The 17670-nt window shown below is 42.6% G+C and overlaps 1 protein-coding gene across 1 annotated transcript in view; it reads right to left on the reverse strand.

The window, feature by feature from the left end:
- ALK (ALK receptor tyrosine kinase) overlaps positions 1–17670 on the reverse strand; it is a 747102-nt gene that overhangs the window by 548310 nt on the left and 181122 nt on the right. The gene's annotated exons all lie outside the window — the stretch shown is intronic.

Consider the following 17670-nt stretch of genomic DNA (forward strand, 5'->3'; position numbering starts at 1 on the left):
CTCATGCGAAGAGTTGAATCATTGGAAAAGACTTTGATGCTGGGAGGGATTGGGGGCAGGAGGAGAAGGGGATGACAGAGGATGAGATGGCTGGATGGCATCAACGACTTGATGGACGTGAGTTTGAGTGAACTCCGGGAGTTGCTGATAGACAGGGAGGCCTGGCGTGCTGCAGTTCATGGGGTTGCAAAGAGTCAGACCCAACTGAGTGATTGAACTGAACTGAACAGGAAAATTTGCTTTACTCTATGACTACTATATTTAAGGCACTACACTGAACACTCTATATGCAATATCTCATTTCAATTTCAATTATAACAACAAAAGAAGCTATACTCACATTTTACAGATGAGAAAACTAAGACTTAGAGATTAATTTGCTGAAGCTCACTCAACTAGCAAGTCGCACAGAAAGGCTATATTCTGGTTCTAAATCTCTTTTCACAAGTTACATTTCTTCAGCAGTGGATAAGAACTGTATCTTGGTGATATGTGATGGTTAATTTTACGAGTCAACTTAACTGGGCCAAAGGATGCCCAGACATCTGGTTATATATTATTTCTGGGTAGTCTGTAAAAGTGTTTCCAGAAGAGATTAACACTTGAATTGGTGAGCTAGATAAATCAGATGGCCCTCCCCAATGTGGGTGGGCACCATCCAATCCATTGAGAGTTTGAATGGAACAAAGAGGCAGAGAAAAGTTGAATTTTCTCTGCCTGACTGGTTAAGCTGACCATCAGTCTTCTCCTGCCCTTGGACTGGAATTTATACCATCAGCATCATTCCTGGTTCTCAGGCCTGCAGACTTGGACTAGAATTCACACCACCAGCTTTCCTGAGTCTCCAGCTCAGGCAGACGATGGGACATCACAGCCTCCATGTTCTTATGACCCAATTCCTTATCATAAATCTCATTATATATATATATACATACATATATATCTCATATTGGTTCTGTTTCTCTAGAGAACCCTAATACATGGTGCAACATGCTAAAATACGCTGAGCCCTAGAGAACTGCGATATGATTGAACTTTTCATCATATGCAATAAAATTACAAAAACTCTCTTAGATGCTGGCAAAGTCCACTTCCCTACAGATCAGAAGAAAGCTGGGACTACCAGCTTATATTGAGTACTCCTGGTGAAACTCTGTCTACCTCGTGTGCTAATGGAGGGATTAGTAGCTCTTTGTTTGGCTGAATCTTTTTCATCCTTCAGGCTCAGTTTAGGTGTCACCTCCTTACAAAGTCCTCCCGTGATCATCCTATCGGAGGAGGTTCCCATATACTGGTATGATCCATCACTGCCCATTATTTGCTTTCTTCACGCTGCTCATCCCAATCTATAATCACATATTTGTTTATTCTCTTGCTCACTGTCTGACTCCCCTTTCAGAGTACAAACTCCATTGAGGGATAGTATCTATCTTATGCATCTATACCACGTGGTAGAATAGAATCTAGCAGAGAGTAGGTGCTAAATAAATATTTATTAGAAATGAAAGAAGGAAGGAATCCTAGACTGTGAAAATCTTGAGATCAATTATTGACCTCTAGGATTTTAGGACATTAGTCCACATCCTCAGGCCCCACTATGAAACAATCGAGTTTAAGAAAAATGATCTTAATGAAGTACTTCTTGCTATGCGTCAGATACTCTGCCAGCGCTTTGTGAATATTATCTCATTTAGTCCTACAACAGCCCTATGGCATAGATATTAGAACCATTTCCATTTTCCAGGTGACAAAACTGAGGTCCAGAGAAGATACATAACTTGCCCTCATTTAACACTGCTAAAGAGAATCAAAGATAAGATTCTCACTGAGGTCTGTTTGACTCCATAGCCTGATCCCTTACCTAGTGGGCAATATTGCTAAGAATGTTGCTGTTGTTCAGTTGCTAAGTCATGTCTGACTCTTTGCGACCCCATGACTGCAGCACACAGGCTCCCCCACCCTTCTCTATCTTGTGGAGTTTGCTCAGATTCATTTTTGTTGAGTTGGTGATGTTACCTAACCATCTCATCCTTTGCCACCCCCTTCTCCTTTTGCCTTCAATCTTTCCCAGCATCAGGGTCTTTTCCAATAAGTTGGCTCTTTATGTCAAGTGACCAAAGTATTGGAGCTTCAGCTTCCGCATCAGTCCTTCCAATGAATATTCAGGGTTGATATTGAATATTGAATATTCAGGTTGACCACTAAGTATGGGTTTATTTAAAGATGTGATTTTTTAAAAGCAGTTGGAAATCAGTTTTGAACAATTAAATTTTTTGTGAAAAACAATAAGAATTGTGTACAAAACTCTCTGGAAATGCATTCCTGACACAAAGGTAGAATTTGGACTGAGTCTCTGCATGCTGGTGATAGGTACCCAAATTATAGGAGAACTATTTATCTTCAAGCCTGGATCTTTAGAAGACAAATAGAGAGTGATATGACAAGATTTGGCTTTGTTGGGACCCTTTAAATAAGAGGCCATCTTGATTCAAATTACACTAAACTCTCAGTTTTCTACCGAGTTGATAAGGTTTTATGCAGAAATCAGCTCCCATGCCTACTACCAATATCTCCCCTAGTTGGGTCTACCGAGACATACTGAGGTAACTTAGAGACCCATTAGTGAAAGAAGCCTGAAGTGTTCTGGGCTTCTCCACAATTATAGTATTTTAGGCCAATTTAGGAGGAAAAATCCCTATAATTTTTATCAGCTGCCAGTTTTGAGATGTCTATTGCCCTTTATGCTGTTTTTAATTCTAATTCTCTTGTTTTCCACTCAGTTCATTATATTTGAACCATATTCCCAATGTCATCTCACTTGGGAGAGGAAAATAGAATCTGGCTTGCATTTGCCAGCCCTTCTATTCATCCTGCAGAAACATAATGGAGTAAACCATATACATGTGTTATGCTACAAGAACTACAGCCCTTGAGATGAATCTCATGCAGTCTTGTATTCCTCACAAAATTTCAGGGCTGGAAGATACTTGAAGCCACAAAGTACATGTCTCCTTTCAAAGCCCTTAGCAATGATGGCTGACACTTCTGTCTCTCCTCCACCAGTTCCATGTGTGTCTGTGTGTTGGGGGTTGGGGGCGGGGGTGGTCACTAATCCATGAGTGGCCAATACTGACTGATGGAACAGTCCTCCTCATTCAGAATTACAATTTGACTTCTCTCAAATTGCCCTTTGGGAAACTGGAGAGAAAATAGTTCTTCTTTTCTAATCAGTGCTCTATTCTTTATAATATGTTCCAACTAGTCTGAAATTTTTTAAACTTATCTTTGGAAGCAGATGCTTTTAAGAAAGATTGCTTCCATAATAAAACCCAAGAACAAATCTCAGGAAGAATTACCTACAAGTAATAGATATTTTTAAAAAATTGTTGAACTAATGAATGGATGAATAAATGAGTTTCTTCACACCCAAAAAATGTGGAAATTTTCATTATATTCTCTAGAGATACTACTGGGTCACTCCAGGTACATCCAGTCTGAAGTGAAAGAAGGAGAATATCTCTGTTCCCATCTCCAACCCCAGTCTGGGAGAACAGAAGAAGCATCATTTTCAATTTCCCATCTCATATCAATATCCAGCACAGGGCCCAGCACAGAATGAATGTTGAACAAATACTCCAAAGAATTTCTAAAAAAGGAAAGAGCCCCAAGAGCCTCAGGGACCATTCAACCCAACTACTTCCCTTGTGGAAATACAAAACAGAAACAAATATTCAGCAATACTCATTGCTGAATAAGTACCTAAGTCTAGGTACTGAACATGACCTTGGAGTTCTTGGAAGGCTCCCTACTTGAATGTCCCCCTCTTCCAAACATCTTTCCATCTGCTATTGTCACCTAAATTTCCTTGAATAGAAAAGTAGCCAGTTCCAGAACACACTGTCAAGCTTTCCCTTCAAAAGTGTCAAGACCCAGAGAAAAGATGAATTAATCTTAACTCACACTAAGGTGTAAAGAACTGTTGGCAGGCATTTTCCAGAAAGCCATTCAGTACATGAAATCAACTGCAAACAAAAGAATGAGTCAAGTGAGTTCTAAATCTTGCCTCTCTGGGCTAGGTCATAATGAGTGAATTGGGATTTCCTCTTTTCTCTGAGGAAAAAACAGTGGCTTGAAAGAATGCTTGAGTGAACTTTCCTTCTTAAAAGATGCAAGACCCACAGTCCTATACTCATTAGGTGACCAGCTCTCCAATGGCTTGCAAGGTCATCTATTATCCTGTTAATTACATGGCACAGAATGCTCCATGATATCTGAGTCAGGACACATGAGACACTGGTAGCGTGAGTCCTTGGTCTACTCTGGAGTGGCACTTCCCACTCAAGACTTTAAGAATCAGCTGCCCACATATAGCAGGTGCTCCAAGCATACAGTCTAAGGCAATGCTTCTCAAATATTAATATGTGTATGAATCACTTGGGTATCATTTTAGAAATTCAGGTTTTGTGTGTTTTTTGAGATAGAACATATTCTTTAATGAGCTGTAGGTTCTCAGTTATTGGTTGATAATATTCAATTCATTCTGTTAAAGATATTTCCACCATTGGAAATATCTTTGAATGCTTTAAAATAAGAAATTTTAAATTTTTAAGAAATTAAGAATTTGAAGATATTTTGTACTTATATTTCTCATTTATGGTAAATGTTTCAAATGTTAAGAACCTAAATAATGTTGTTAGCAGAAAATTGTCTTTCTATGAAAATTAGAACTAAAACACTGAATAGAAAATCTCAGGGTCTGGTTAACATGACTCTTAAAAGCACAAAAGAGGCAAGGAAGTATATAGGAGTTTCATGTCATATAGGTAATGTCATTCTGACTTCTGGGATGAGGAAACAGAGACTCAAAAAGCAAAGGTAATTACATAAAGCTACCACTGTCTGCTGCTGCTGCTGCTGCTAAGTCGCTTTAGTCATGTCCAAGTCTGTGCGACCCCATAGACAGCAGCCCACCAGGCTCTCCCGTCCCTGGGATTCTCCAGGCAAGAACACTGGAGTGGGTCGCCATTTCCTTCTCCAATGCATGAAAGTGAAAAGTGAAAATGAAGTTGCTCAGTCATGTCTGACTCTTAGCGACCCCATGGACTGCAGCCCACCAGGCTCCTCCACCCATGGGATTTTCCAGGCAAGAGTGCTGGAGTGGGGTGCCATTGCCTTCTCTGGACCACTGTCTAACCCAGGTCTATCTGTCATCAAGACCTTCCTAGTCCTCCATACCCTGCTGCTTCTGCCCTCACTAAGGATACTAACTTGGTAGAATGTTCCTGGAAGGTAGAAAAAAGGAAAAATAGTCTTGTCATCTGACCATCTGGGTGATCTTAAAGAGTCTTTCAGCCTGATTGAGCCCCAGGCTACTTAATTTCCATTGTAGCTATCACACTGAGGATCACACACAGTGGAATTTACAAAAGCATTCATACTTTACAAATGTCTGGGTCTAAGGAAGAGGATGTTTTTATTTTATTTTCAAAGATGGGTAAATAGTTCAAATCTTTGTCCACTGACAATGTAGAGTTAGATTTTCTATCATAATTCATATCACAGATTTCCTATCATAATTCATATTATATATATATGGGCAGAGAGTTCCTAAATCGAGGTTACTGTGTTTCTCAAGAAAATTCAATTACATTCAGTTAATAAACACTTTTCACAAACAAAAACAAACAAAATTACACCAACACCATAGGATGGTCCTCAAAGGTAGGAAGAAGGAAAAACGCTTTTGTTATTTTATACCAGCCTTGCTCTCCAAGAATTCAAGGGACCCACCTAAGACTGAGCAAGGGAATTCAGAGCTGGAACAGGGACTGGGGCTCATCTGGCTAGATGGCCAACCTTCAGCAGCAGCTAGCTGAGCATCTGCCAGGGTCTGCAATGAAGCCAAAGGAGATACCCTGTGCATTGCACATGTCCAGCTGCCATGGGCATTTGAGGTTAGAGGGAGTGGAACTGTGTACGTTCCAACCCTTATGCTCATACCAAATCCAGGATAAGTGCCTGTCTGCTCACTAGGCCCATCAGTCTCATTTCTCCTTTTGTCAACATCCTGCTAAGAGTCTGCCAACTCAGACAAGGCTTTTGAAGCTAACATGGTTCTGCCCACAAAGGGAAGAGAAACAGGTCGAGAACTTCAGAATGTGCAATAAAATGGAAACCCTTCCCATGTTGCCAGCACTGAGGCATTAAAATAAAATCATTTGACAATTATTTGCTTGGATCGAGAAAGTGAAGTCATTTTCAGAGCAGCCACTAATCTTAAAAAAAAATAATGAATGTGATTTGATCTGAGCAAGGAACCAGAGCACTGGAAGATTTTGCTGCCGGAGGCGCCACTCTTTCATGAGGTTATCGACAAGGATTGGAGGGTGAGTTATGGTAGGGGACGGGGTGGGGGAGCGCGACCACCGTGAGCATTTCCAGAAGTGGTGGAAGTCGACTAAGTTAAGATCAATGATTTCCTTGATTACCTTGCTTCCCCCTCTCACAAGCTTGTTCTCCGTCTCAATTTCTATTCCTATCGGCCAGAAAAATAAAGATTGTTTACAGAGCTGAAATAACACCTGCTTGGTTTATCTTATTTTAGAAACAATAAAAGCTAGGGAGTTGGAGGGATTAAGGAGGAAAAAAATCAATTGTGTTCTTTCATGTTGGAAACATTAAAAAATAAGTCACCCTGCTCTCTGCTCTAAGGCCCAATTTGGCTCTCCATTACCCAGAGCAGTTTCCAATCTCAGACTGCAAATTCCCAAGGTTTAAACTGGACTGCACTATAATGGGGTGCCCTTGAAAGACTCAAAGAAACTTTTTCTGGTCAGTTTTTTATAATCCCAGGCCATGAATGTGATCCTAAACATGCCAAAAGAAAACATTTACTTTTGGCACTAATACTTAAACAGAATCAGCAACCTGAATACGGCTGAATTGCTTTACATGTTTTCAAAGTGTTTTACATTCTTGTTATTTTATGGCATCTTTGTAAAGAAGGCAAGGGAGATTTTTACCCACCATTATACAGACGTGTGTGTTGAAACCAAAAAGAAAAGAAGGATGAACTGACTGACCCCAAATCTCAAGGATAAGTGGTTAAGCTGGATTAGAATCCAGGTGGGAATACCAGACCACCTGACCTGCCTCTTAAGAAATCTGTATGCAGGTCAGGAAGCAAGAGTTAGAACTGGACATAGAACAACAGACTGGTCCCAAATAGGAAAAGGAATACATCAAGGCTGTATATTGTCACCCTGCTTATTTAACTTATACACAGAGTACATCATGAGAAACACTGGGCTGGATGAAGCACAAGCTGGAATCAAGATTGCTGGGAGAAATATCAATAACCTCAGATATGCAGATGACACCACCCTTATGGCAGAAAGTGAAGAAGAACTAAGGAGCCTCTTGATGAAAGTGAAAGAGGAGAGTGAAAAAGTTGGCTGAAAGCTCAACATTCAGAAAACGAAGATCATGGCATATGGTCCCATCACTTCATGACAAATAGATGGGGAAACAGTGGAAATAGTGCTGAATTTATTTCTTGGGCTCCAAAATCACTGCAGATGGTGACTACAGGCATGAAGTTAAAAGATGCTTACTCCTTGGGAGAAAAGTTATGACCAGCCTCAGTTCAGTCGCTCAGTCGTGTCTGACTCTTTGCGATCCCATGAATTGCAGCATGCCAGGCCTCCTTGTCCATCACCAACTCCCGGAGTTCACTCAAACTCATGTCCATCGAGTCGGTGATGCCATCCAGCCATCTCATCCTCTGTGGTCCCCTTCTCCTCCTGCCCCCAATCCCTCCCAGAATCAGAGTCTTTTCCAATGAGTCAACTCTTCACATGAGGTGGCCAAAGTACTGGAGTTTCAGCTTTAGCATCATTCCTTCCAAAGAACACCCAGGACTGATCTCCTTTATAATGGACTGGTTGAATCTCCTTGCTGTCCAAGGGACTCTCAAGAGTCTTCTCCAACACCACAGTTCAAAAGCATCAATTCTTCAGTGCTCAGCTTTCTTCACAGTCCAACTCTCACATCCATACATGACCACAGGAAAAACCATAGCCTTGACTAGACGGACCTTTGTTGGCAAAGTAATGTCTCTGCTTTTCAATATGCTATCTAGGTTGGTCATAACTTTCCCTCCAAGGAGTAAGCATCTTTTAATTTCATGGCTGCAATCACCATCTGCAGTGATTTTGGAGCCCCCAAAAATAAAGTCTGACACTGTTTCCACTGTTTCCCCATCTATTTCCCATGAAGCGATGGGACCAGATGCCATGATCTTCGTTTTCTGAATGTTGAGCTTTAAGCCAACTTTTTCACTCTCCTCTTTCACTTTCATCAAGAGGCTTTTTAGTTCCTCTTCACTTTCTGCCATAACCTAGACAACCTAGACAGCATATTAAAAAGCAGAGACATTACTTTGTCAAGAAAGGTCCATCTAGTCAAGGCTATGGTTTTCCCAGTGGTCATGTATGGATGTGAGAGTTGGACTACAAAGAAAGCTGAGAGCCGAAGAATTGATGCTTTTGAACTGTGGTGTTGTAGAAGACTCTTAAGAGTCCCTTGGACTGCAAGGAGATCCAACCAGTCCGTCCTAAAGGAAATCAGTCCTGAGTGTTCACTGGAAGGACTGATGTTGAAGCTGAAACTCCTATACTTTGGTCACCTGATGGGAAGAGCTGACACATTTGAAAAGACCCTAATGCTGGGAAAGATTGAAGGAGGGAGGAGAAGGGGACGACAGAGGATGAGATGGTTCGATGGCATCACGGACTCAATGGACATGAGTTTGGGTAAACTCCAGGAGTTGGTGATGGACCGGGAGGCCTGGCGTGCTGCAGTCCATGGGGTCTCAAAGAGTCAGACACGGCTGAGCGACTGAACTGAACTGAACTGAATGTAGTTCTTTTTGCTCTGCTATGCTCCTTTGCAGGGTGCTGCCAGCCCTAACATGGGAGTGGGCTTATCAGATAAGACAGCCAGGCTGTCCAGGGTGATCCTGAGCAGGTGTGGCAGAACACAGGATATAACATCCTTTCTTCCCCAGACACATCTCCCTGTAGAAGGAGATCTGGAGAAGAACAGGGCAGTTTTAAGAGTGACCGAGCACTCTTTCTCTCTCTCTCTCTCTTTCTCTCTCTCTCTCTCACACACACATCACCCACCTTTATGACTAGGTGTGACACTAGCAACTCCCTGACTCAGTTTCTTCATCTTTGATGAGGGAATACCAGATATTCTAAAGTGATGTTCCAGAACTATATAACAATGAAGATCTATTTTCAGGCTAAACATTTGCCAACATATGCATGTTAGTTGTACCTGAGTAGCCACTGATATTATTATTTATCAACAAGAAAAATGATCCTGAGTGAATTTATATTTTTCTAATAGCACAGCTTCTAAATTCATTTGAAGAAAAGTAGTATAAAGCATGCAGGACAAAATAGCCCCTCAGCCTAAGGAGCTGACAGGAGCCAGCATGGAAAGGAGATGGGCTCTTTCCCAGAGCTGGTATGGAGCGTGTATGAGTGGGTGATTTTGGGCTCAGTTTCCTGTGAAGGAATGGTTATGAAGTTTCTGCTCCATCAGCTTCTCTAACGACACTAACTTTAGGAGGGGAGACTAGAGGATCAGTGGGGAGGAGCAGTGAGGGACTCCAGCAGTTTTCCACGATGAAGTGATTTCATTCCGAAGCTAGTGGCCAACACCACTGTCTGTGGGCTCTTGATGTCTTAGTCCCAGCTCCCTTCAAGGGACCAGCCTGCTTCAACATCAATGCTGCAGTCAGGGGTCCTGACTCTTCACAAGGGAGAGGCACTGTATGAGGGCCCAGGCTACATTGGCCAAGAGGCCCCTGTGTCAAATATCCAAATATCCTCGGGTCTGTTCTGAGACAAAGCCATTGGTTGATGCTTTGAGAAGGAACCTTGATGTTTGGAGTATGTATTCTCCAGGGACCAATTTTACAACGGTATCTATGTCTGCAGCCTGTCTCAGGGGACCAAGATTCAAAGCCCACATGGTGGAAAATGCTAACCTGACATCTTCATTCTCCTCAAATGGATCCTGCCTATAGAAGAGGGCTGAGTTTCAGAAGGGGGAAGTAGGAGACAAGAGCTGGCCATGCCTGGGTGCCTTGACTATGCCTGGCAACAAACCGAGCACACTTCATCCCTTCTCATATAAGTCTCTCATTAACTTTGTGAGGTACAAATTAACACCCATCTCCCCATTTTGTGTATGGAGAAACTGAGGCTCTGAAAGCATAACTAACTTGCACAAGGTCATATAGCAGATCGACAGAAGAACACAGTCATGGCTGGAAGCCTGTGCTTTTCCTAATAAATGTAAGAAAATTGCAATGAAGGGGGTTTGGGGCCCTCACAGGATCTATGCCACACTGTCAACCTATGGATTAATCTTCAGATGTGCCAATTCCTGCCTTTCCACCAGTGCTAAAATGACTCAAAAAGAATAATGTGCACAAGTTTTTAAAAATATATGCTAGGAGGCTTCTGTTAGCCCAGATTCATCCCTGCAGTGATGACAGAGCGTGGAGTCAGAACAAAAAGAAACCTGAATGCCACATGCAGGGCAGATAGGTTGCTGAACATGAGACACCAGCCCACACCCCCCAGCCTCCTAGCCCACCTCTGTGCTCTGCAGATATGCCTCTAGGCCTCTGTGCGTGCTGTTCCCTCGGCCACCAGAACTCTTCCCCCACTTTACCTGGCTAACTTCTGGTCTTGTTCAGGACTCAGCTCAGAGGCCCGTCCTGGGAGAAGCCTTCCCTGATGTCCCTGGCAAATGCTCTCAAGGTCTTTAAGACTTTTCTTTGATGGTCCTTTTCAGATTTTCTACTTCATTGTTCCTAAGTGCTTGTGTAATATTTGCCTTCCCAGCCAGGCTGTGAACTCAAAAGGGGACCGAGACCCATCTGTTTATTCCCACCACATAGTAGAACCTTGAAAACATGTGTTGATGGTTTTAGAACGGCCTCGGGACTCTGAATGAAGCCCTGAATGAAGTATACTTCTGAACGAAGTATGGAAGTATAATCCATCATTCACTCATTCATTCATTTATTTTTCAAATAAGCACCAGATACTGTACTGGGATTTGGAGGCATAACCACAAATAAAAACAGCAAGATCCTGCCGCCCAGGAAACTGACATTCTAAGTGAGAGAGCAGATCAGGAGCAAAGAGCATAGATGTATAATGTCAGGGAAAGGTAAAAGCTATGACAAAGTAGGTCCGAATGGAGGTTAAAGAGTGATGCAGTGGCCAGGGAAGACCTCCAAGAAGACGGCAGTTGATCAGAATCCTATATGCATAAAGGTCAAAAACAGCAGGTGACATTGAAAAAAAAAAAGAGAGTTCTGCACTGGAGGATGCTACAATTGCAAAAACTTTAAGGCAGGAGCCTGTGTGACGAGATCCAGGAAAGGCCATGTGGCCACTGTGGCTAAAGTGAAGACTGGGAGGGGAGAGAATTAGGAGGTGAATTCAGAGAGGTGGCCTGGAGCACAATGACATAGCTGCAGCAGCTGGTGCCAGACACTGTTCCGGGAACCCTATGAGAACCCATCATCCCCATTTTACAGATGACAAGGCAGAGGTATAGAAAGGTCAACTGGTTGTCCAGTGATATAAGTGGCAGAGCTGAGATTTGAACCCAGGTGATCTGATTCCAGAGGACAGGGTCTTATTATACCATCCTGTTATGCCCTGTACATAGGTTGCCAGATAAAATACAGGATGCCTAGTCACATATGAGTTTCAGATAAACAACAGGCATTTTTTTAGTTTAAGAGTATCTCAGATATTTTGTGGGTATCCTGTGTTTGTTTTTGTTGCTACTGGTTTTTTGTTTCTGTGTGTGTATGTGGATTTTATTTTTTTTTTAAAGGTCTGTCAACACTACCTGGATTTTTTCCTAAATGTTCCAAAATCCTTTAGAGCAGAGGTCAGCAAATTTTTTCTGCAAAGGATCAGAGAGTAAACATTTTGGGCTTTGAAAGCCACATACACCTTCTGTCTTGCATTTTTCACTTGCTTTTTTCTTTTTTTGGTTGCTGTTGTTTGTTTTCAACGACCCTTTAAAAATATAAAAAAACATTCTCAGCACATAGGGCATGCCCTCTGCAGTTTCTGATCCTTGATCTAGAAGCTTCTAAGTACCAGACAGACATGATCTTACTTAGGCCTTGATTCTCTGCGCTCGAGAATCAACTCACACCTTCCTAAGAGATAGTGTTTACCACCTACCCACAGTACTCTTGTTGGGGGAGCACGGAAGGGTTGCTAATTTTTGGTTCAACATTGGCTGGAGGAATGGCTGCCTGATGGCCTCAGGGCTGGGACTCGGTTCGGCATTACTGTGCAACCATGGCTCCTGTTAATGAGGCACTGGACAAGCCTTTTCTGAGGATCAGCTTGTCTTAGTTGTGTCTGGGTTGGTGATATGACCCCAGGGCTTCCATGCCAAGGGTCATGGATCTGTACCTTGTGGACCAAGTCTCCTTGGGCTCTTCTCTGCTCCCCATCCCTGTGTGTGTGTGTGTGCAAATGGGACCATGGGCTTACCTCAACTTCTTCTCTCCCCATGCTCTGCTTCCATCTTGTTCATCCCCGTGGGTGACCTCCTCCAGGCCTGTACTGTTTCTTTCTTCTTCTCCTTATTAAAAAGGTTTCAGTTCAAAATACATTTCCTACTCCATTAGACCTTCAAGTTTCCCATTTCCTGGACGTTTCAGATTTGCCTGGAAGAGTCTCAAAGCTAAAGTCTTGTTTTCCTCTTGTTCTCACTATGTCCTACCAAGTCCCTTTGTGTGTGTGGAAACCACTGCCTCTTTATATGCTTGGTGTACACTGTCCTACAATTTAACTTCTCTGAGAATTAAAAGCTGTCTTTCTCTCTCTTTGCAATCCACACTTCACTTTGCACATAATGAAGGCACTAGATTATTTTCCAAGTGGAATTCTTTCATGTCCCATCCCCTTTCTCTGTGTTTCTAACCTGTCTCCTCACTGCTTGCCAACCTCATCTCTTTTCTGAAGTTAACCAATTTAAATGCAAGTCTGCAGGATCCTCACACAAGATCTTTTTCTTCATTATTGTACCTTCCTGTTCCGTGAAAACATTCATCATCCCTCATCTAACTTAGGTTTTCCATCTGCCTTTCCATTTAACCAATTTAGTGGGTGATTTAGCTCACTCTATGGGACCTGGTGTACAAGAAATGGTAAGTAATAATGAAATAGCCAAGCAATACTATTGACTGAGCCCTCCACCAGGGACTTAGGAAGTTCTAGAGAAATAAAAGATCCATGGATATGCATGTGTGTGTGTGAGCATGTGTGTGCATGTATGTATGTGTGCATGCAACTGTGTATGGAGAGGGATGTCATTTTGATTTAATCTTCTAGGGACAGGATATAGCACAGGAGGTCTTCCCCTGGACATCCTCTCTGGGGAACATCAGTGTCTGGCTATGACCAATCTGACTGTTTTAAATCAGAAACACTCTATGGCATTCAGACAGGATTTAAAAATTATAAGAAAGATGTCCCTAATTTCTGTCTCCCTTTTCTGTCTCTCTTTTGGTCCTTTGGGTTACCTCATCCTATGGAATATGGAGCTGGAGAAACCCATTAGTGATAGGTGCCATGCTGAACAGATCTGAATAACTATTTAACAATACTGCCCATGAAAACATTAATAAATCACTGCTTCCAAAGTCAAAAGCCATTGTCACATTAATTCGTTTGTGCACAGAAGATGTCCACAGCTCCTAAGAGTGCAAATAATAGCTTTGCCACTATGAAAGCAAAACATAATTACTCAACAATAAACACACTGTACACTAGTACCAGCTGTTATCAACAGCATGTTTGAAGCCAAAACAAAGGAAGTATTATAGGATTTTTTTTAACTGCTGCCTATCATTCTCATGGAGGGAAAGCCACAGGAAGTGTGACTAAGCTAGAAGTATTTCACTCAGCTACCATTCTACTCTTGCTTTCAGACCAGGCAAGATGTCTGGCCTCATTCTGTCTAGCCAGAAAGTGGGAAGATGAATTCTAAAGTAGAGTTACTTAGATCTTTAGGACAGCTCTAGTCAGCAGTCATATATGAATTTTTTTTTTCTTGTTGATATTAGAGGACTAGCTTTGATTACTGCTTTACTCTGGCTGTGAATTTTGTATTGGCCTTCCAGATAAATAGAGGTCCATATAGCAATGACTGATCACCATTTATGGGAGAAGGCAATGGCAGCCAACTCCAGTACTCTTGTCTGGAAAATCCCATGGGTGGAGGAGCCTGGTAGGCTGCAGTCCATGGGGTCTCGAAGAGTCGGACACGACTGAGCAACTTCACTTTCACTTTTCACTTTCATGCATTGGAGAAGGCAATGGCAACCCATTCCAGTGTTCTTGCCTGGAGAATCCCAGGGACGGGGGAGCCTGGTGGGCTGCCGTCTATGGGGTCGCACAGAGTCGGACACGACTGAAGCGACTTAGCAGGATCACCATTTATACTGAGAATCTTGTCTGATATGTGTAACTGTGGGAAAGAAAGGGACGGTAAATACAGTTCATTTTGTGAATATCTATATACATATTTGGTTTTTTCCATAGAGTCACAGAAATCCCAGCACAATTTAAGACACATGTGAGGCAGGCCAAGTCTTCTCCCCTTTCACCACTGCCCCGCCCCCAACCCTGTGCACATGTGTGCCTGCCAGTGCACAGACACGTTTAGCCTGAGTGACCAACTCAGGTTGGTCACTCTGGAGCCTGAGTGACCAACTGGCATGAGACTCTTGGTTCCCATACTTATTATCTGAGTGACCTCAGGCAAGCTAATCAACCCTCCAAGTCTTGGTTTCTTCTTTTGAACATGGGGGATAATAATAGTATTTGCATCCTTATTGGGTAAGGATGAAGTAAGAAAATGCATGTCATACTCGTGGCTGCCACACCTGGCACATAGTAAGGGCTTACAAATATCAGCCAATATTATTATTTTTGGCCAAGATCCCCCACTGCAGAATCTCAGGGGATATCCCAACACTAGATCTCAAAAATTAAATAGACCTATCAGATTCCATAAAGCCCTCTCCTGTGATCTTTGCTAACTCATCTTAACTACGATCTGGTCCAGGTGAGTGCCATGGATTTCAGAAGTTGCCCTTGTTTGACGGGCATTTGCCTTTTCTGCAACAGATATTATAGACACAAATGTGGGATCCTTGCTAATTTTTGTCTAGTGTGGAAGAAGTGTTTGGGACCCTGAAATGCAAGGAGCTTTGCAGACAACTCACTAATCTACAGACAGTAAGATCAGTGTGCTGTCTTCAACATGCCTCAGCATGCCCTTGTCTCCATCCTGGAACTCTGAAGGTACGTCTGTTTTCATGCCTACACCCCCCCCCCAGAGCCTGATGGTTCCCCCCTCCTTCCCTTGTGGTCTAAGGAATGAAACAACTGATTGTGGCTGCAGGTTTCCCAGAAAGTTCTGGTGAATTATCTCTGCCCCTCTGATCTGCCTCCCAGGGACACAGAGCCCACCAAAGAGAGAATATCCCTCTCTTAGGAACTACTGTTACATTGTAGAATCTGGCAACTGCAGGGCAACATGACTTAGAGGCCTCTTGCCATTAACAGAGAATGAGCTTACGGGGCAGACACAGGGCTTCATTACTGAAGAACCAAGAAACCAGGCCCTGTTTATAACTGTGGGAAGTAGCATAGTAGAGAGGAAGAGTAAGCAGAAGTCTAAGGCAGACAGATGTGGGTGGAACTCCTAGTTTTTCCAGGCACTTCATGAAGTGGTTTAGAAATCCTTGGAGCCTCAGCCTTCCTGTCTAAATGGAGGTGATGAGAAGGATGAGGACTCCCGACCAGAAAGGCAGGCACTCCTGAGGAGTAGTTCTCTCCTTCTCAGCTGACCTGGAGAGCAGCCTTACTTGGGCGAGTGCAGTTAACACACTTTTTGGAGAAGTAAATCCTTTAAAGGCACAAGGACGAGCCAGCATTGGCAAACAAGACAGAAATAGATTAGAAATGATTTCTAGTAGAATTTAAGCAAAAACTACAGCATTGCCTTCCCCTGCTGCTGTCTGCTGGGGACTCACTGGGGAGTTCCTTGGTGCCCCCAGTACAGAAACCACTGAGCTTGTCCTCTGGTTCCACACATCAGATGGGAATGTTTGTGAAACAGCTCGCCCTCTGTGGATGAGAGTCACTCTTTCGCAAAAAACAGACTTCTGGATGGGGTGAGCAGTCTGTTCCCTTGGGTTCCAGTAATGATTTCAGAAGTTTAGAAGGACTTTAAATAGGAGGCAATGAGAATACAATGTATATTTAGTATCTAATTTAGATGGTTCATTTAAAAATCAGAAAGCATTCACCTCTACTCAAAAATGGACCATTCTAGGTTAAATTCTTAATTATTCTGGAAAATGCAAATGAGAAGCTATAAATATAGAGTCAGGGAATAATCACTGTCTGCACAGTGTAAATTCAAGTCAGTCGGTAAAGGGGGAAAGAAAATCATTTGCCTTTGACATTAAATCCAGCTGTTCTTTTAAAGTTGGTTTTCCCTAGCCGAGGATTTTACATTTGCTATGACCAAACCAGCTCCAAAACCTTCTAAGTTTAGACAATACTTAATCTGGACGTCTAATAGTTCATTCTTTTCTAACATCATTGAACACTTCCATTAAACCAAAGTTATTATTATCAACATTATGAGGCCTGACAGAAGCAAGCCCATTGTTCAAACGAATTGACCTCCACTACAATTGACCTTAACATTGCTCAACTGCTTGACAGTCAATTATCTCATGATCTCCCTTCAAATGGGCCTCATCGCTGAAATAACTAATCCATTACAGAGGGAAGGTTATTTTAATAGCTGAGCAGAGGGTTGCTTTTTGCAGTCGCCCCTCGAGTATATGTGGAGCAACTTGTAGCCCTCGATCTACCTGACAAGAGAAAGCACCATGCCAAATCCATGTTGCAGGAGAGAGAGAGTAAAGGACTGGTTAGGACTCAGTTATGACTGAGATGATGTCAGCGCTTAAAATATACCAGCTCTTGCAGACGTACCCTATTGTGTCTCTAAACTGTGAAGCGGAAGAGGATATGGGGCTATAGGGAGGCTTAAGCAACTAGCTGAAGGCATCCAGCCACACAAGGAGACTGGGGTGGGGGAGCTCTAAGGCCCTTCCTATGTCCAGGAATCTATGGCAGTGCCTCAACAATGTCTTCTGGAGTCAGGTGACTTGGGTATAGGTTTCTACCACCACTATCAGGATGTATGACACTGAGCAAGTTGTATACCCTTGCTAAACCTCAGTTTCTTCACCTGTATAACAGGGGTAATGATATCCATCATATAGGGGTGCTCTTAGGATTGGATGGCATATAAAGTATCAGTCTAGGATCAGACCCATAGTAGGCACCAAACTAGTATTATTACATTGATTATAATTGCTATTATCTCTTTCTAGTCATTTTGAAAGTCAGCTTTTCCCCCAGAGGTGTGACCCTTGAGCATTTCTATGTCTGTATGGCAATCTTGGCATTGATAGCTTCAAGGATGGGTATTTTCCCAGACCATGAATGAGACCTAATG

The sequence above is a fragment of the Bos grunniens genome, chromosome 11, assembly GCF_055505025.1.
Source record: "Bos grunniens cultivar Pamir isolate PY7600 chromosome 11, Bosgru_T2T1.0, whole genome shotgun sequence".
NCBI classification, from domain to species: Eukaryota; Metazoa; Chordata; class Mammalia; order Artiodactyla; family Bovidae; genus Bos; species Bos grunniens.